This window comes from Somniosus microcephalus, chromosome 24 (assembly GCF_052327205.1).
Source record: "Somniosus microcephalus isolate GS21.2 chromosome 24, FLI_Smic_1.0, whole genome shotgun sequence".
Classification (NCBI taxonomy): Eukaryota; Metazoa; Chordata; class Chondrichthyes; order Squaliformes; family Somniosidae; genus Somniosus; species Somniosus microcephalus.
The window spans coordinates 5,791,012-5,811,491 of record NC_141010.1 but is presented as its reverse complement, the minus strand read 5'-3'; the positions used below and the strand labels follow the sequence as shown (position 1 = coordinate 5,811,491).

Below are 20,480 nucleotides of genomic sequence, written 5' to 3'. Positions count from 1 at the left end.
ACATGCAGAGACCATCTGTTCGATATTTTTGTACATGCCTATCCAGTATACAGCTGATCTGGCTCTCAGCTTGCATTTTTCCATTCCCATGTGGCCTTCATGTATGAGATGGAGAAGTTGTGTCTGCATCGTCTTTGGCACGATGATCCTCGATCCAGCAAGGAGAATACCGTCTTCTACTGCAATATCGTCTTTAATCGTCCAGTATTGACGAATTGTCGCCTGTACCTGCTGGATTCTCTCCGGCCACCCCTGTATTACTTGTTGTGTGAGTAGTTGCAACTCCTCATCTTTGCTAGTCTCATCTCTGATTTGACTGAGCTTTGTAGGGGTAACACTCACTAGGTGGTGAATTTTTACTGTCAGACCCTCCACCTCATGTTTCTCATATGGTGACAATCGAGACAACGCATCTGCTAGCACCATTTCCTTTCCTGGCTTATATTTAAGCGTGAAGTCATAGCTTTGGATCCTTAGAAGTAGTCTTTGTAGTCTTGCAGGTGCTTTGCACAGATTCTTCTTATAGATCTGTTCTAGTGGACGATGGTCACTCTCTATTGTAAATCGCCTGCCATATAGGTATGTATGGAATTTCTCGCATTCGTACAGTACTGCTAATAGTTCTCTTTCTATGTTGGCGTATCTCGTCTCGGCTGACGTCAAGGCCTTTGATGCGAAAGCTATCGGCTTTCCTTCCTGCACCAGAGCTGCCCCTAGTCCTCTGGTAGAAGCGTCTACTTGCAGAGTGACTAGTTTTCTTCTGTCATAATATGACAGACTTGTTTCTTTGCACAACAGTTCTTTAAGTTGTTTGAAATTCCTTTCGTGTGATTCAGACCACTGGTATTCGGCGTCTTCTTTCAATAGCTCTCTGAGATTTGTTGTATGTTCCGACATGTGTGGGATGAAAGAACTCATGTATTGGACCAAGCCGAGGTAACTCCTCAGCTCTTTCTTGTCTTTGGGTGGTTTCATTTCAGCAATCACTGCAATCTTCTCTGGATTTGGCTTGACTCCCTCTGGTGTATAAATCATACCGAAGAATTGGCATTCCTTGACTTTAACTATGCACTTATCTGCATTTAACTTGATGCCAGCCTTCCTGGTACTCTCCATGGCCTCATGTAGGTGCATGTCATGGTCTCTTTCATCTGCTCCATAGACCTGAATATCATCAGCTATTCCTATAGCTCCTTCACAGCCTCTGTATGTCTCGTCTATTTTCTGTTGAAAGATATCTTGACTGACCTTTAGCCCGAATGGTAGCCGCAGGAATTTGTAACGCCCAAATGGTGTGTTGAATGTTGTCAGTGTTGTTGATTCTTCATCCAACTTCACGTTCCAATATCCATTTCTGGCATCTAGTTTTGAGAAAACCTTGGCTCTTGCCAGTGATGGCGTAATCTCCTCTAGCGTTGGGGTGGGATAGTGGTCCCTCTTTATCACCTGGTTTAGATCTTTGGGGTCCAAACATATTCTGAGATGCCCGTTTGGCTTTTCTCGTACCACAATTGAGTTTACCCAGTCTGTGGGTTCAGTGACCTTTACGATCACTCCCTTTTCTTCCATCTCCTTTAGCTCTCTTTCAAGCTTTGTCTTCAGCTCGATGGGTACTTTTCGTGGAGCATGGATAACGGGCTTTACCTCTGGATCGATGGTGATGTGGTATTGGAAATCTCCGAAACATCCCACTGTATCATCGAAACATTCCGGATACATGTCTATCAAGTCTTTTTTACTCTTGATTTGTGGGCGGTTCTCCAGTGGGGTGTTGCTGTCTATCTTCAGTGGCGTTTCCGTCAGCTCGTGATGCACTGAGATCAATCTCAACTTCTCGCAGCTGTTTAATCCCAGGATCGCTGGCCCCTCAATGTCGGTGACATAGAACATGCAGTTGATGTTCTTTCTTTTATGTGTCCCTTTGATAAAGGTTATTCCGAGTTGTTTAATCTCACTCCCCCCGTATGCTGTCAGCGTGACATTACTTGCCTTTAAACAACCATTTTTCGGGTAGCCATCTTCTCTCAGGTTTTTGGAAAAGATCTGCTGGTACAGTCTCAATGGGAGAATGGTGCTCTGAGCCCCTGTGTCCAGCTTCAACTTTAAGTTGATGGTTTTGGGCCAACCTTTGACCTTTTTTTTGATTTGGATGATGGTGTGCAATTCTCTCCTCGGAGTATTTTCCGCTCTGGACATCTCGTGAAGCTGTATCTTTATGGTTTCGATGTTTAGTGCATTGTCGTGATCATCATCATCATCCTGCTCATCCATGGCATGGATATTGTGTTTCTTTCTCTGGTTCTGCTGTCCGCCTTTGTTTTTGATGTATGTTCCTTCTTTCTTCGTTCTACACCTCTTTTCCCAGTGGTTTAGTTTGCCACATGCATTGCAGCTTGTTCCATATGCTGGACATTTCCTCTTGTCTGTGTAATCGTGCGGTTTTCCACAATTTCTGCACGTTTCCCCCGTTGTCATGTGTATGTCTTTGTGTGTTGTACTTTTCTCTCACTGCGTCCACTCTGTTGTCCGTCTCAGAAGCCGTCCGCATGTCAGCCGTTTGAGAAATCAGCGTTTTCATTTGCTGCTTCATGGCTTCATGAGCTCTCGCAGTATCTACAGCCTCTGTTATTCCGAGCTTTTCTTTTCCTGTCAGGGCTTTTTGTACCTCGACATGCGCTGACCCCCATATTAGCTGGTCCACAAGCTTTTCTTCCATTTCCTTAAATTTACACTTGCTGGCTTCATTTCTCAGCCTTGTTAGGAAATTGTCAGCTGTTTCACCGGGTTCCTGTCTTAGACTCTGGAATTTGTATCTGTGTATACGGTGATTGAATTTAGGCTCTAGATGGTTGCTGAATTTATCAAAAATTGTCGCAGGGTTTTCCTTTTCGTCTTCAGTCAAACTCCAGCTATTATACAAATCTAGACCTTTTTCTCCTGTCCACAACAGAATGTAACTAACCTTTTCCTCGTTGGTAGTACTCTTCAGGAAGTTTTTGAATGTAAGCTCACATTTCTGTTTGAACTTGCGGAATGCTTCTACTATATCGTCGGCTTCCCAGTTCATGAGGGGTTGCATTTGCACAGTCAGTGCAAATCTCCGCAGACACCGGCACTCACAATCAGTTCATAAAATCACTTTTCGTCTTATTCGTAGTTCGTATAGCACAATTTTTTACTCACTTATACCGCTGCCACCATGTTGTGTCTCCTTGTGTTCTTTTACTATAAATAATAGACACTTTTAGCTCATTTTAGTTACTGCTTTTACTAGCTGTATTCCTGCTTTGTTTCTCTGTGCTGCCGCATGGTGTGGAGTGATACAAGATGTCCAAAACTGCACTGTGCACTGTGCCACATAGCAATATAACTACACCATACCAAAGTAGTTCCATACCAAAGTAGTTCCATTTAACGATGTGATACTATAACAATGTAACAGTGACGGTGAGTGTTGACAAGCTATTCGACCATGGGGGGTGGCGGGGATACAATATTCACACACGCGCACACACTCTTTCCAGCGGGTCACCGGAGGGAGTCGGCACCCAGGCTAGGTTACTTTGTTTTCTCGCCCTAACTCTGGGGCACTGAAGCTATCTGTAGCTCCTACCCGTGCCCGGCAGAGAGCAGCTAACTCCTTATAGATCGGGGATTGAAGAGGGCGCACTCCTTGCCACTCTGCACACTGTATTTATCTACTAGGCCAATTGGCACAGCTCACGTCCCACTCCAGAGACTCGAACACAAAATCTAGGCTGACACTCCTGTGCGGTACTGAGGGAGTGCTGCACTGTCGGAGGTGCCGTCTTTCGGATGAGATGTTAAACTGAGGTCCTGTCTGCCCTCTCAGGCACAAGATCCCACGGCCTCTGTTTTGAAGAACAGCAGGGGAGTTCTCCCCAATATCCTGACCAATATTTATCCATCGACCAACAGCATTACAAATTTTCTGGTTATTTATCTCATTTCTGTTTGTGGGAGCTTGCTGTGCGTAAATTGGCTGCCACGGTTCCTACATTACAACAGTGACAACACTTCAAAAAGTACTTCATTGGCTGTAAAGCGCTTTGGGAAATCCTGAGGTTGTGTAAGGCACTATATTCATTCTTTCATTCTTTTCCCTCGTTCTTTCTTTTCCTTAATTCTTTCTTTCCTTCCTTCCTTTCTTATTCTGACAGTTCTCTAAGCGATTATAAGGTGTCTGTGACCTCTTTCCCCAGAATGAGACTGCGCCACCCGCATAGATGGGGAGAAAGCTGGAGGGGGGGGGGGGAAAGAGAGGCGGAGGTTTGAGGCCCTCACAGACCTATCTCTCTACGACACCCAGCTCATTCCAATCAAAGCTCATCCTGAATCCTGTGGTGACAGTGTGTGTCTTGTAATTCGAGATGGTGTTTCATGCCCAGCTCACTGCTGAGCCCCCTCAGTCAGATGAGTGACAACCCCTCACGGGAAAGATAAATGAGATCTCTGGGAGTGTTGCACTGAGAAATGTGTCTGTCGCTGAGCCGCCAGTCACAGATAAGGAGCGAAACCTTCATTCAATCTGATATCTGCAAGAGATCGGCAAACTAGACTGGAGCACAATTTCCCACGCACAATTCACCCGTGATAGGACTAAACTCTGGGCATCAGGAACTGGTGTCAGCCGTGGCTCAGAGGGTAGCACTCTCACCTCTTGCCAGAAGGTCGTGTGTTCATAGTCCCTCTCTAAAAACCTGAGCACATGATCCAGGCGGACACTCCAGTGCAGTACTGAGGGAGCGCTGCACTGTCGGAGGTGCCGTCTTTTGGATGAGACGTTAAACCGAGGCCCCGTCTGCTCTCTCAGGTGGACGTAAAAGATCCCATGGCTACTATTTTAGTAAAAGTAGGGGCGTTCTTCCTGGTGTCCTGGACAATGTTTTATCCCTCTACCAACATCACTAAAACAGATTACCTGGTCATTATCACATTGCTGTTTGTGGGAGCTTGCTGTGCGCAAATTTGCTGCTACGTTTCCTACATTACAACAGTGACTACACTTCAAAAAGTACTTCATTGGCTGTGAAGCGCTTTGGGACGTCCTGAAAATTTTGGAGAGGGGGGGAAAAGCTTTGTTTGACCGGGAGGGACGGTTAGAGGTGGGAGGTCATGTGGTGAAACCTCCAGGAATATGTCCAGTCAGAGTTGGCAACCCGAGGAGCTGGTTGTGAAAGGCGCTATAGAAATGCAAGTTCTTTCTTTTTCTTCCTTGGATACAGTTCCCCTCGTTCCATCTGCTGACGTTGCCTGGGTAGCCATTATTCATGAGTGAGATGAAGAGGGGTGGGAGGAGGCTCGTGTGGAGCATAAACACCGGCACGGACCAGTTGGGCCGAATGGCCTGTTTCTGTGCTGTAAATTCTGTGTAATTTTCTGCATCATATCCCCTGTTCACTCATTAATTGGTGATTTGGTCCATTGTAGTTGTGTTTTTACCATTCCCCGTGCGTTGCTACTGACCTATCAGCTATTCCTCATCCAAGCACATAGCTAATGAAAGTAACTCGGCTATTCAACCATGGGGGCAATTGATGCCAAGCCTGATCACCATTTTATGAGCGGGACACGGGAGCGGATTTTTTAATCCCTTTTCAGCTTAACGGAGTTTTAGCCCTACAGCAATTCAGACTGAAATCAGTGATCTCTGAACCCGTCACACCCAGTATCTGTTATTCTATATATAAACCCCCCAAATCCCCTCGATTAGATTCCAGCCTGTAACTCACTCCCGGGTATCTGTTATTCTATATATAAACCCCCCAAATCCCCTCGATTAGATTCCAGCCTGTAACTCACTCCCGGGTATCTGTTATTCTATATATAAACCCCTCGATTAGATTCCAGCCTGTAACTCACTCCCGGGTATCTGTTATTCTATATATAAACCCCTCGATTAGATTCCAGCCTGTAACTCACTCCCGGGTATCTGTTATTCTATATATAAACCCCTCGATTAGATTCCAGCCTGTAACTCACTCCCGGGTATCTGTTATTCTATATATAAACCCCTCGATTAGATTCCAGCCTGTAACTCACTCCCGGGTATCTGTTATTCTATATATAAACCCCTCGATTAGATTCCAGCCTGTAACTCACTCCCGGGTATCTGTTATTCTATATATAAACCCCTCGATTAGATTCCAGCCTGTAACTCACTCCCGGGTATCTGTTATTCTATATATAAACCCCTCGATTAGATTCCAGCCTGTAACTCACTCCCGGGTATCTGTTATTCTATATATAAACCCCCCCGATTAGATTCCAGCCTGTAACTCTCCCGGGTATCTGTTATTCTATATATAAACCCCTCGATTAGATTCCAGCCTGTAACTCACTCCCGGGTATCTGTTATTCTATATATAAACCCCCCGAACCCCTCGATTAGATTCCAGCCTGTAACTCACTCCTGGCTATCTGTTATTCTATATATAAACCCCCCAAATCCCCTCGATTAGATTCCAGCCTGTAACTCACTCTCGGGTATCTGTTATTCTATATATTAACCCCACCTCCCCTCCCCCTCTCCATCCCCCTCCCCATTTTTCTTGCCCATCCAATGTTCCCTTCAATATTTTTTTGGAGCTGCATGGCCCATTGTAAATACCGCCCAGCTTAAAGGGAAGATTGCCGCCCCCCTCCCCCTCCCGCATTTCCAGGTTCTGGAAGGTTCTGCCATATGTTCTGCTTGTTTTATCCCCTGGGTCCTTATTTACTTAATTAAACACGTAGAAAGCGACTATCCAGCTGCCCGTTTATATCTGAAAACAGAAAAATAAATCCGGATTGTTAAAAGTTTAATTACGACAACATTTTTGTCACAGTTGTATATTCGCTTGGAAATAAAATAGGCCACAATAAAATTAAAAAACACCAGGTGTTGTGTGATATTAAGGGATAATGAAACCCTAAAACGGTAACAAATTAATATTAATGTTGAACAGGGCCTGTGTAAGGAGCAGTGAATGGTGTGAAAGCTGCTTCTTTTACAATCCCTATCATTCATTTCTCTAGAAAAGAGAAGGCTGAGGGGTGACCTGAGAGAGGTCTTTAAGATTATGAAGGGGTTCGATAGGGTAGACGTAGAGAAGATGTTTCCACTTGTGGGCGAGGCCAGAACTAGGGACCATCAATATAAGATAGTCGCTAATAAACCCAATAGGGAATTCAGGAGAAACTTCTTTATCCAGAGTGGGGTGAGAATGTGGAACTCGCTATCACAAGTGAGGGAAGGGGATGGGGAGGAGAAGGGAAGGGGTAGGGGAGTGTAGAGGGAGAAGAGGGGATGGGAGGGGAGGAGAAGGAGGAGGGGGATGGAGAGGGGTAGCAGAGGAGGGAGGGAAGGGGAGGAGAGGGAGTAGAGCGAAGAGGGGGATGGAGAGGAGGGAGGGGGAGAGCCATTCTGTTTGGGGCAATGGATAGTTTCATTTTTAATTCTGTCAAGGCTTCCTGAGACAAAGGGGAGCTGGAGAGCAGAGGGATCTGGAGCATCTCTTCTACATTATAAATAAAGACCCAAGTGTTGTATAATCCCAACGTACATTTCCACGGCCAGGTCAGATTCAGAGAGACATCCCAAAAACCTTTACACGCACGGCTGGAAATTTAGGGTACTTTCTTAGAGGGGTTGGGGGGGGGGGATGCAAGTAGGGAACAATCTCAGACATGAGTCATTGTGGGGGCTGGTCATTCTACTGGAGCTCAGGCTCCTGCTCCTTGCTCCTGGCGCAGTCTTACTCTCCCGCCGACTTGAGACATTGCTCTTTTCTCAGGCTCCTGGGCCTAGAAATTCATTGACGCCACTTTTGGGGCGCTAAAGTGGGGCGTCCGCTAAAGTTTGCGTCCGCCGCCAAATCTATGCCACTTCTCCGATATTCATTAGCTTCGCCCTACTAGTTCGGGCGAGCGCTAAAACTGCTGCTGGACGCCTCTCTTTGGGCGCTAAGCCGGAGGTGGTGATCGATAGCGCCGAGGCCGGGCGCAGCGCAGGTGCGGCCATCTCGTGATTGACAGCAGACACCCTGGCGCCGGCCAGCTCTTAAGGGGGAAGGGTCGACTGTGTCTGCTGCCACGCCCTGGATAGTGGAGCCCTCCAGCTAGGCCTGAACACTGCTGCTGGACCCAAATAGCGCCTGAAGACATGGAGAAGGCCCGTGAACGTGCGCAGCGCTTCTCAGAGCGTGATCTGAGTGTGCTGCTTGCTGCTGTGGAGAAGAGACGCCATGTTTTGTACCCGGACAATGGCAAGAAGGCGACGGTCCGCGTCTACAGGAGAGCCTGGAGGCATGTTGCCAGCAAGCTGTCAGCCAACAGCGACGTCCCCAGGACTGGTGCCCAATGCCGCAAAAAGTTAAATGACCTCACACGCATTGTCAGGGTGAGTACCCTTTCCAATGACCTCCTCATCCTTGCATGTGCACCTCACATTATGGGCAAAGGGACCTGAAAGCTCTAATGGCCAGCCTTCATCCAGCAGCTATGGGACAGGCATGAGCATCAACTGCACATTCTGCACTTAACACACTGGCCAAGCTATTCCACCATGGGAGGCATTGCACACCAGATCATGGCGACACACTGGCCAGGCTATTCCACCATGGGAGGCAGTGCACACAAGATCACGGCGACACACTGTACTTAGAGGCCGTCCTTTCTCTTGCAGGCCAAGCTGGCGAATAATCGCAAGAGCCGGACTGCGACCGGGGGAGGCCGACCCCATATCCAGCCACTCACTGACCTGCAACATCGCGTGGAGCGCCTCATGGGTGGCCGGGTGACTGGGCCCGTTGCATGTGGAGATGCCGACCCTGTTCTGGGCAGCAATGGTAAGGACATTACCTTTTGCACCTCTCTCGTCCCACTTGCGCATCAGATCTACATCCTTTGCCACTGTCCGACCAATGCACTGAATGCCACCACTCATGCATCCCGCACTGACGCCCTCTCCTCACTCTAAAGCTACTCTTGTGCCTTCCTGCTTTCAGATGGTCAAGAGGAGGTCCCTCAACTTGCCAGTGACAGACCCTCCGAGGAGGAGCAGGAGGAGGAGCAAGAGGAAGGCGGCCCATCAGGGGAACCCTCAGCCGCGGCCGCCCAGGCCAATGTAGGGGACACGTCTTCCCTGGAGGGCAGCGTGGCGGAAGTGTCGAAGGGGAGGGGAGCTCCTGGGACCTGCGTGCTGCAGAAAGGCGGGAGGGGGGTGGAAGCTCGGCGGCCTTCTCCCCAGAGGGGGGATGCGTCGGAGGGGAGTCCAATTGCTGGGCCCAGCGGCCTCCAGCAACGCAGGAAGGGTCGGCCAGCTCGGCGGCCTTCTCCCCAGAGGGGGAGTCCGGCCTCCAGTCAGGAGATGCTCTTCGCCGAGGAGATGGAACGCCTCGAAGACTTGTCCGCGGACTCGGAGCGGCGGCACACGGAGCTCATGGCGGCAGTGGCACGGTTGCCTGAGTCCATCGATTCCCTCTCTCGGAGTGTGGCCGGGTTCGGGCCCTTAGAGGCCACCAGTCGGGCGGAATACCGGGCAGATCTGTCAGCGACTGGCCAGGTGATCAGTGGTGCCGTCCAGTCACTGGCTGCTCTGCTGCGGTCAGTGAACAGGTCAACACGGGCACTCACTGCTGCCACACTCGCTGTGTCAGCCAGGCATCTCCAGGGCACCCGGCGCGCTGCAGCAGCACAGCGGTCTGTCCCTCGGCAGATTGGTGCGCATGCTGCAGTGCTGGCCCGGGCGAGTGCCAGTGTCTCAGGCGACCAGCGAGCGCCTGCCATCCGCCAGCTTGCCGCCATTCCTCCAGCCGCCACTGCCACTCCCCCAGTGGAGCTGCCAGGAGCTGCTGCAGCAACTGATGCTGGCCAGCCACAGCTGCAGCAATCAACAGCCGCCCGCTCGACGGCCAGACCTCGACTAGGCCGACCCCCAAGGGCTTCTGCCGTCACGACATGTGCCCCTCAGGAGCCTGCCCCCAGCCTTGCAGCAGCCAATGGCCTTACTTTGAGGCGGAGCAGCAGGGCGGGCAGGGGCCACCCAAAGATGGCCAAGGCATCGCCCTAGCGGGCCAAATAGTCGAATGTGTGGCCATTTGTGTTTGTTTCTTGAGGCCGAGAATTGGATGTTTGTTTTTTGAAGGCCGATGATGTGATGTTTGTTTTTGACGAAGGCCGAGAATGACGGCCATTTTAGTTGCCCTATTTTGTTAATCCTCTCCAGGTTGTGGGAGCGAGTAATGTGTTTGAGTGTTTTTTGGGGGTTTCGTCTGTTTTTGGTTTTCATGTGGGAAGGGCCCAGAGTTTGCACAATAAAGCATTTTATTTATTCACATTGTCCATGTTTGATCTTTGAAGTGTTTGTTGCCTTAACCGGCTGAGGGCTTGCGGAGCGGCTGCAATCATGTTCTATCATTGGCACAAGCCATTCCCTGACAGGGAGCCTAGAAGTGACGTTCAATAAGCCGCCGACAGGCAGCCCTTGGACCTTGTGCGTCCCTCCTGGGCTGGTACTCCTCGTCCTCATGCTCCTCCTCCTGAGATGGTGGTCCAACGTGAGGTGGCAGTGCCTGAGTCCTGTGGATAGCCAGGTTGTGCAGCATGCAGCAAACGACGACGAATTGGGAGACGCGATCCTGCGAATACTGGAGAGCTCCCCCGGAGCGATCGAGACAGCGGAACCATTGCTTGAGCACGCCGATTGTTTGTTCTATGAGGTTCCTCGTCGCTTGATGGCTCTCGTTGTATGCCTCTTCAGCAGGGGTCGTGGGCGCGCGGAGCAGGGTCATGAGCCAGGTACACAAAGGATAGCCTTTGTCCCCGATAAGCCATCCTCTTGGGGGAGGCTGTGCCTGGAACATGTCAGCCACAGTTGTCTGTCGCAGGATAAAGGCATCGTGGCTGCTGCCTGGAAAGCGGGCATTGACAGCTAGGATGCGCTGCCTGTGGTCACACACCAGCTGTACATTGAGGGAATGGTAGCCCTTCCGGTTGCGGTAATCCTCTGCATGCTCAAGAGGTGCCCGCAAAGCCACATGCGTGCAGTCAATGGCGCCCTGCACCATGGGGAAGCCCGCTATTCTTGCAAACCCCACTGCACGCTGCTGCTGCTTGTCCAGGGTCATGGGGAAGGAGATGAATTGATGTCTCCTTCTGAAAAGGGCTTCGGTCACCTGGCGGATACAGCAATGCACGGCGAACTGGGAGATGTTAGCGATGTCCCCAGTAGCGGATTGGAAGGAGCCAGAGGCATAGAAGTTGAGAGCCACCGTCACTTTCACTGCCACCGACAGAGATGTCCTGCGCATCAGCTGTGGCTGCAGATCTCTCTGAAGCAGCCGGCAGATGTCTGCAACCACCTCCCTTCGGAATCGCAGCCTCCTAACACACATCGCGGCAGACATGGTCAGATAGGAGGTCTGCTGGCGGTATACCCTGCGTGGGTAAGGCCTCAGTTGGCAACGCCTGTTGCCCCCTCTGCGTCTAGCCAGGGCTGCCACTCTCTCACGGCGTCTGTAAGCCCTTCTGGCATAAGGCTGAAATTCAGCGTTGCCACCCAATGCAGCCCCCATTATATGCTGGCAAACACTGAGCTCTGAATGAAGGCAAAGATAATTGGTAAGCTCTGGCCTGAGCCAAAAATACCTGTCCAAGTGTTGGTCCAAACCAGTAAACTCTCCTCCTTGGTCTCTGTCCAAAAAACCGTTGCACAAGAGTGAATGCTGCAAAATGGCTGGCCTTTATACTGCTGGGTAAGTGCCCTTTAATTTGCGCTCCCCGCGGCCCGGCTGGCCTGTGTACCGTTCCACTTCACAGTCGCTCGGGCCGCCCGGCGCACAATGGGCCGGCGCGAGTGAAGTTCCGGTTTGGGGCGCACAAAGGGCGTTGCACTATTAAATGACGTCATGATCTGCGCGCGCAGCAGGGCGCGCGCTAAGACTTTGCGCCGGCGCTAAATGTGTCCTGAAGTTGGGGAGAGGCGCAGATCGCGCTGCGCCCAGGCGCTAAGCGCCTAGCGCTCGAGATCTACTCCTAAGGCGCTAACGGCTGGCGCGCCCAACTGAATTTCTAGGCCCTGATCTCTTGCACCCCCTCCCCATTCTCTCTCTCTCTCCAATTCCCAATTCAGCTGTGGCTCAGTGGTGTTAAGTCTGTGTGTTCTAGTTGTATTTAAGATTAATTACTGACAGACTACAAGAATAACGTTTCAACAGGTCTTTACTAGTTGGAGGTCAGGGCTATACTAACAGCAATATCACTACACAGTACTTATATACCGGTGGTCACCACCGGTATTACGTATACAGCAGCCAGAGAAAGTAGTACATCTCTTAAGGTGGAACAGGCTTAAGTTCTCTTAAGGTGGAACAGGTTACATACACCACAATCCTCCCTTTTTAGCTTAACAGTCATATCCCCATTTAACATAACATAATAACATATATACATATATAACTTCAGGTGTAAACAGTTCAAAGGTTCAGTCTCTCAGGAGGCCTTCTGATTCGGGTTGGATAACGCCTTTCAGTGGTCTCTGATTCTTGTTGCTGAGGTGACTCCTCTAGTTGGTTTCCTATGTATTGGACGTCATCATCAGGTACATTCCCTGCCGAGGTAGATGCTTCAGGTTCATTAACGTCTTCCACAGTTGTCTGTGTTGCAACCATGGGTTCGACCCTTGCTCTCGATTCTACCAGTTGATCCGCATGACGCCTTATCACATTGTTACCAATATCTACTGTGTACATCAGAGGTCCTTGTCTGGCCCGAATTGTTCCGGACTGCCATTTTTCGTTTCCATAGTCCCTTGCCAACACTGGTTGTCCTACGTCGAAACTTCGAGTGGTCTTGTTATTAATATGCCGGAACTGTTTGTTTTCCACTTCCCTCCGCACATTTGGTTTTAACAAGTCCAACCTGGACCGCAACCTCCTGTTATAAAACATCATGGCAGGACTTTGGTTAGTTACTGCATGAGCAGCGTTTCGATATGACATTAGGAAATTGTCCACCTTGTGTTGTAGCGGAATCTGATCATCGTTCATGGCCTTTATTGCCTTTTTGAATGTTTGGACAAATCTCTCGGCCAACCCGTTTGTCGCCGGATGGTATGGGGCAGAGGTATAATGTTTCACCCCATTCTTCTTTAAGAATTTTTGGAATTCTTCCGACATGAACTGTGGTTCGTTGTCCGAACATATCTGTTCTGGCAATCCGTTCCTTGCGAATATTGTTCTTAACACCGCAATTGTCTTTTCTGAAGTAGTGGTATTCATCTTGATCACTTCTGGCCATTTGGAATGTGCGTCCACCGCAATTAGGAACATGGAGTCCATGAATGGACCAGCAAAGTCAATATGTACGCGTTGCCATGGGGCTGAAGGCCATTCCCATGGGTGTAGCGGTGCAATTGGAGGTGCATTTTGCACTTTTTGGCACCCAGCGCAGCTTTTCGTCAACTCCTCTATCTGTTGGTCAATACCCGGCCACCATACATAAGCCCTAGCAAGACTTTTCATCTTAACTCCCCCCAGATGACCTTCATGCAGTTCCTTTAGAACTCTTTCCCTTAACTTGGGAGGAATAATCACTCTTGTCCCGTACATCAAAGTACCATGGCAGACGGACAGCTGGTCTCGCCTTGCCGAGAATGCCGGTAACAGAGGATCACCATGTGTTGGCCATCCCTTCACTGTCACCTCGTAGACTCGGGACAGTGTCGGGTCGTTCCTGGTTTCTCTTTCAATACTTGCATTGGTGACTGGTAAACACTCGATGATGGTTGAATGAAATAACTCAACAGGGTCAACTTTCGTCATCTCTTCTTCTTCAGGTAGTGGCAGGCGCGACAGCCCATCAGCATTGCCATGCTGCTTTGTACCTTTGAATTCTATTTGATATTGATGTGCCCCTAGGAAAAGTGACCATCTCTGGAGTCTCTGTGCTGTCATCACCGAAACACCCTTCTTAGGGTTAAAAATGGATACCAACGGCTGATGGTCTGTCAGAAGTGTGAATTTTTGGCCCTGCAGGTAATGATTAAACTTCTTCACTCCCCATACAAGGCTGAGAGCCTCCCTATCAATCTGCGCATAGTTGCGCTCAGCGGAGGTCAATGATCTGGATGCAAACGCGACTGGCCTTTCCGTGCCATTTGGCAACTTGTGTGAGAGTACTGCCCCAATACCATATGGAGAAGCATCACAAGCCAACCGAATAGGCAGTGTCGGGTTGAAGTGAGCCAACACTTCCTCTGAGGTGATCAATTCTTTGCTTTTGCGAAATGCCTTCTTACAGTTTTCGCTCCATTCCCATGGTACCCCCTTCTGTAAAAGAGCGTTCAGCGGGTGCAGTACCGTGGATAGATTCGGTAGAAACTTATGGTAATAGTTAATCAATCCTAGAAACGACCTCAACTGAGAGACATTATCCGGAGCGGGAGCCTTTACAACTGCCTCTATCTTGTCAGGAGACTTATGAAGCCCCTCCCGGTCAATGACATGACCACAGTACGAGATCCGCTTCTGAAAGAACTCACATTTCTGCCGATTAACTCGAAGTCCATACTCTTTCAGTCTGTTGAGCACCAGTTCCAAGTTTGCGAGGTGTTCTTCATCACCATCTCCTGTAATCAGAATATCGTCCAGGTAAAAAGGCACGGTGGCATAGTGGTTAGCACTGTTGCCTCACAGCGCCAGGGACCCGGGTTCGAATCCGGCCTCGGGTGACTGTGTGGAGTTTGCACATTCTCCCCATGTTTGCGTGGGTTTCCTCCGGGTGCTCCGGTTTCCTCCCACAGTCCAAAGATGTGTGGGTTAGGTTGATTGGCTATGATAAATTGACCCTTAGTGTTAGGGGGATTAAATACGTGGGGTTACGGGGATAGGGTGGGATATGTGTTGGTGTAGGGGTTACGGGGATCGGGTGGGATATGTGTCGGTGCAGGCTCGATGGGCCGAAATGGCCTCTATCTGCACTGTGGGGTTTCTGTGATTTCTGTAACATTGTGTGCCTGGAATTCCCTGTAATACCTGCTCCATGGCCCCCTGCCAAATTGCTGGAGCCGATGCCGCTCCAAAAACCAGCCTATTATACCGGTACAAACCTCTATGCGTGTTGATCGTGAGGTACTGGCGTGACTCTTCTTCAACCTCCATCTGCAAGTACGCCTGCGCCAGGTCTATCTTGGTGAAGTGTTTCCCGCCAGACAACGAAGCAAAAATATCCTCAATCCGCGGAAGCGGATACTGCACTGTGTGAAGCACCGGATTAACGGTGATCTTGAAGTCTCCACAGATGCGAACCTTCCCTGGTTCTCCTGGCTTGTTGCTCGAAGGACGTTTCATAACGGGAACAATGGGCGTAGCCCACTCACTCCAATCTACCTTAGACAGTACACCTGAACGTTCTAGCGCTTCCAGTTCCGCTTCTACAGCAGGTCGTATTGCATAGGGTACCGGTCTGGCTTTGAAAAATTTTGGGTGTGCATGTTCATCAATCTTGATGTTTGCCGTAATTCCTCTCAGTGTTCCCAGTCCCTGCTGGAACACCTCTTTAGCATCATCCAATATTCTGGACAATCGTTTAGGTTTGACATCTGTTTCCCCGGAATCTACCGTTAGTGCCTTTAAGGAGTGCCAGTCCATATTCATTTTCCTAATCCACTCCCGTCCCAGTAGTGGTGGACCTCCTTCAGGTAGCACATATAAGTCCATTACTTGGCTTTCTTTGCCCTTGTGGACCACTTTTACCTCTATCTTTCCGATGGGGTACACTCTTTGCCCCGTGTATGTTTTCAATATAATCTCCGTATCCCGTAGGGGAATATGTTGGAATAACCTTTTGTAATCTTTCTTATTCATGACCGTCAATGCCGATCCAGTGTCCAACTCCATCTTTACTTGGACTCCTGCTATCTGAAGAGTGACCCAAATTGTCTGGAGATCTGCATCCTTACCAACGTTGTGTACTCTTAAGCTACCCAGTTCATTACTGCTGGCGTCTGAATCTGACTTCTGTTCATTCGAACTGTTCTTTGTCACCTTGTGTACCTTTATGTATTTTCCTTGCGGTGACTTTTTGTTGCTGGTCTTCTTTCCTGACCGGCATACTTTAGCTATGTGGCCAAGCCTGCCACACGTTCTGCATTCTTGGTTTTTAAACCAACACTGGTTCTGATCGTGCGTTGTCTTTCCACAACGATAACATTTTACAGTACTCAAAACCAATTGATTTGTACTGAGTTCCGGTGACCGTAGCTGCATTACTGCCGTGCCTCTCGCTGCGGCTTCGTGTGATGCTGCCATAGTGACCGCTTTCTCAAGCGTCAGCTCATTCTCCTCGAGCAGTCGCTTTTGTGTATCTTCTTTTAATAATCCACACACAAATTTATCTCTTAGCGCATCTGTTAGTCCCGTTCCAAACTGACAGTACTTTGCTAGCTTACGCAATTCCATTAAATATTCAGCATTGCTTTCATCTTTCAGCTGCTTTCTGCTGTAAAATTTAAATCGTTCCGCTAGCATCAGCGGCGTGGGGTTTAGATGATTTCTCAGAACAGTAACAATCTCCTCGAACGTCTTCTCCGCCGGTTCATCTGATGATAAAAGGTGTTTCAATTGCCCGTATGTCTTCGCACCCATTAAGTTTAATAAAGTTAGTGCTTTCTCATCATCTGGGATTTTATTTGCTTTACAATAATTTTGTATGCGTTCTACATACGTGGCCCAATCTTCGATGTCGCTATCAAAGGTATTAATGTTCCCATGTTTAGGCATCGTTGCAATTTTTTTTAGTGATTTCCCTTTTTCCAAGATGGCGGCTTCCCGCTCTTGTCTTCGTCCTCCGCCTACAAAATGGCGGTTTCCCGCGCTTGGCAGTCTTTCCCACGCTCGCCTTCTTCACCCGCTGGCTGCAATGGCGTTTGGCGTGCCGCTGCTGCTCCCCTTTCCCAGCGGCCGACTTTCTGCTCGCGTCGCTGACCGGCTTACCCACCACCGAGGTAGAAGGAAGATAGCTGACTGCCGCTGATGGAGGCTTCGAGTTCAGGATATCTTCTGCACTCTGGGTTCTCGATGCCTGCCGCGCGACGTGTCTTCCAGCAGGGTGATGAGGGTGGATGCCTCTCTTCGACGCCCGTTCTGTGGACGAAGCCGCCGTGGATATAAACTGCCGCAGGGTAAGAATCGGACTCGTCGCCACTGTTAAGTCTGTGTGTTCTAGTTGTATTTAAGATTAATTACTGACACAGACTACAAGAATAACGTTTCAACAGGTCTTTACTAGTTGGAGGTCAGGGCTATACTAACAGCAATATCACTACACAGTACTTATATACCGGTGGTCATCACCGGTATTACGTATACAGCAGCCAGAGAAAGTAGTACATCTCTTAAGGTGGAACAGGCTTAAGTTCTCTTAAGGTGGAACAGGTTACATACACCACAAGTGGCTAGCCCTGAGGTAGTCTCTGAGTCAAAAGGTTATGGGTTCAAGTCCCACTCCAGAGACTTAGGCCTAGAAATTCAGTATAGCCACGTTTGGGGCGCTACAGCCGGGCGGCCGCTAAAGTTTGCGCCCGGCGCAACTTCGCGCCACCTTCGCCGATATTCAGTTGCATCGCCCCAAGAGGTTGCTGCTGCGCTAAAGCAGGCGATGCACGACTATCATTAGGTGCTAAGCCGGCGATCCGGGGCGCTAACACCGAGGACGGGCGCAGCGCAGGTGCGGCGAGTTGCTCAATGAAGGCAGACACGCTGGCGCCGGTCAGCTCTTAAAGGGGAAAGGTAGACTCGTTTGGCTGCCATGCCCTGCACACTGCAGCCCTGAAGCAAGGCCTGACCATTACTGGTTCATCAGTTCTACGCCCTCAACCATGGGGAAGCCCGCTATTCTTCCAACTCCGATTGCACGCTCTTGCTGCTTGTCCAGGGTCATGGGGAAGGAGATGTACTGACATCTCCTTCTGAAAAGGGCATTGTTCACTTGGGGGATGCAGCAATGTTCCGCGAACTGGGAGATGTTGGCAATGTTCCCAGTAGCGGATTGGAAGGAGCCAGTGGCATCGAAGTTGAGAGCCACCGTCACCTTCACTGCCACCGACAGAGACGTCCTGCTCCTCAGCTGTGGCTGCAGATCTCTGCGAAGCAGGTGGCAGATCTCAGTGACCACCTCCCTTCTGAATCGCATCCTCCGAACACACTGCTCCTCAGACATGTTCAGATATGAGAACTGCTGGCGGTATACCCTGGGTGGGTAAGGCCTCCTGTGCCGACACCTGTTGGCCAATCTCCGTCTGGCCATGACTGGCACTCTCTCACGGCGTCTCTGATCCCTTTGAATGCAATGCAGAAAGCCAACGTTTCCACCCATTGCAGCCCCCATTATATGTGGCGACTCAAGGCTATGGCACTGAAAGTGAAATCCAAGTGCAAAGCTCTGGCCTGAAGCCACAAGTACCTGTGCGAGCGCTGAGTCAAAGCAGAAAGCTCTCTGCCTTTGTCTCTCTCCAAATATCCGTCTCTCACACAGAGGGATTGGCATAAAATGGCTGCCACTTATACTGCAGGAGGAGTCCCCTTTAAATAGCGCGCCCCGCAGCGATTGGGAACCGTTCCCCTCTACCAGTCGCTAGGGGCGCCAGGCACACAATAGGCCACTGAATTTCCGATTTGGGGCGCACAAATGGCGTTGCACGATGAAATGACGTCAGGATCTGCGCGCGCAGCTGAGCGCGCGCAAAGGCTTTGCGCCGCCGCTAAATCTTTACTGAAGTTGGGGAGAGGCGCAGATCGCGCTGCGCCCGGCCACTAGCCGCCTAGCGCCCCACATCTCCTCCTCCTAAGGCGCTAGCGGCTGGCGCAAACAACTGAATTTCTAGGCCTTAATCTAGGCTGACACTCCCAATGCAGTACCGAAGGAGTGCTGCACTGTCGGAGGTGCCTGTCAGGCAGAATAAAAAGATCCTGCGGCACTATTCCGAAGAAGAGCAGGGGAGTTCTTCTCCCCAGTGTCCTGGCCAACATTTATCCTTCAACCAATGTCACTAAAACAGATTATCTGGTCATTACCACATTGCTGTTTGTGTTGCCCAAATTGGCTGCCGCATTTCCTACATTACAACAGTGACTGCACTTCAAAAAGGTACTTCATTTGTTGTGAAGCGCTTTGGGATGTCCTGAGGTCATGAAAGGCGCTGTATAAATGCTAGTTCTTTCTATCTTCTTTCCCAGTCTTCTGTTTATATTTCTCTCAAAAGTTATTATTAAATCTGCTTCCACCACCCTTTCAGGCAGCGCATTCCAGATCACAACAACTCGCTGCGTAAAATATTACCCCTTTTCTCCTCTCTGGTTCTTTTGCCAATTATCTTAAATTGGCGTCCTCTGGTTACCGACCCTCCTGCCACTGGAAACAGTTTCTCCTTATTTACTCCATGATATACCTATCAATTCCTCCAATAAAAGGCGAAGAGTTACGAAGGTGACTAAAGGTTTTTATTGACTAAATAACAGCCCACTCTCGTGGGTGATCCGATCCAAGCAGGAGGAATACCAGCCAGTCGCTCACCTTTATACCTGGCCTGGTGGGTGGAGCCAAGGCGGAGTCGGCAGTGGTCATCCCAGGTATAGCAGTGTGGCAAGAGGCGACCTCGTACCGTGATACAATAGTGGTCAGTGATACAGTTATAACGAACAGTGGTGAACAGTGCTAACGATAGTGAACGTGGTTTACCACATTCACCCCTTGTTTAGAATTAAGTCCGGCGGGGTGAAGTGTACTACCAATTCTGGTAGGTCAGTCTGTCCGGAGGCTTCGTAAGCCTCTCCGATCGCCGCAGCGGTGGTGTTGCCTTATCCGGTGCTGGTGCCTTATCCGGTGTTGATGCTGGTGTTTGCGTGGTCGGCGAGGGCTCGTGGGGTTCCGGCATGCCGTCTACCTGGACTGAGGTTGGGGGGGGTGGTGGCGGTGTTTCCGGATCGGCTGAGGGTGCGAGGTCTCGTAGGGAGACAGTGTCCTCCCGCCCGTCTGGGTACGCCACGTAGGCGTACTGGGGGTTGGCGTGCAGGAGGTTCACCCTCTCGACCAGGGGGTCCGTTTTATGGGTCCTCACGTGTTTCCGCAGCCAGACCGGCCCCGGGGCGGTCAGCCAGGTTGGTAGAGTGGTTCCCGTAGTCGACTTCCTGGGGAAAACGAACATTCGTTCATGGGGGGTGGTGTTAGTGGCCGTGCAAAGTAATGACCGGATGGAGTGCAGCGCTGTCGGGAGGACTTCTTGCCAGCGGGAGGTTGGGAGGCCCTTAGACTTTAAGGCTAAGAGGACGGCCTTCCATACCGTCGCGTTCTCTCTTTCCACCTGACCGTTACCTCTGGGGTTGTAGCTGGTGGTCCTGCTTGCTGCAATACCTCTCTCTAGGAGGAATTGCCGGAGTTCCTCGCTCATGAAGGAGGAGCCCCGGTCGCTGTGTATATAGTTC

At 50.0% G+C, this 20,480-nt stretch overlaps 1 long non-coding RNA gene across 1 annotated transcript in view; it reads right to left on the bottom strand.

Moving 5' to 3' along the window:
- Positions 1-20,480, bottom strand: part of LOC147100992 (uncharacterized) — a 71,981-nt gene that overhangs the window by 35,689 nt on the left and 15,812 nt on the right. The gene's annotated exons all lie outside the window — the stretch shown is intronic.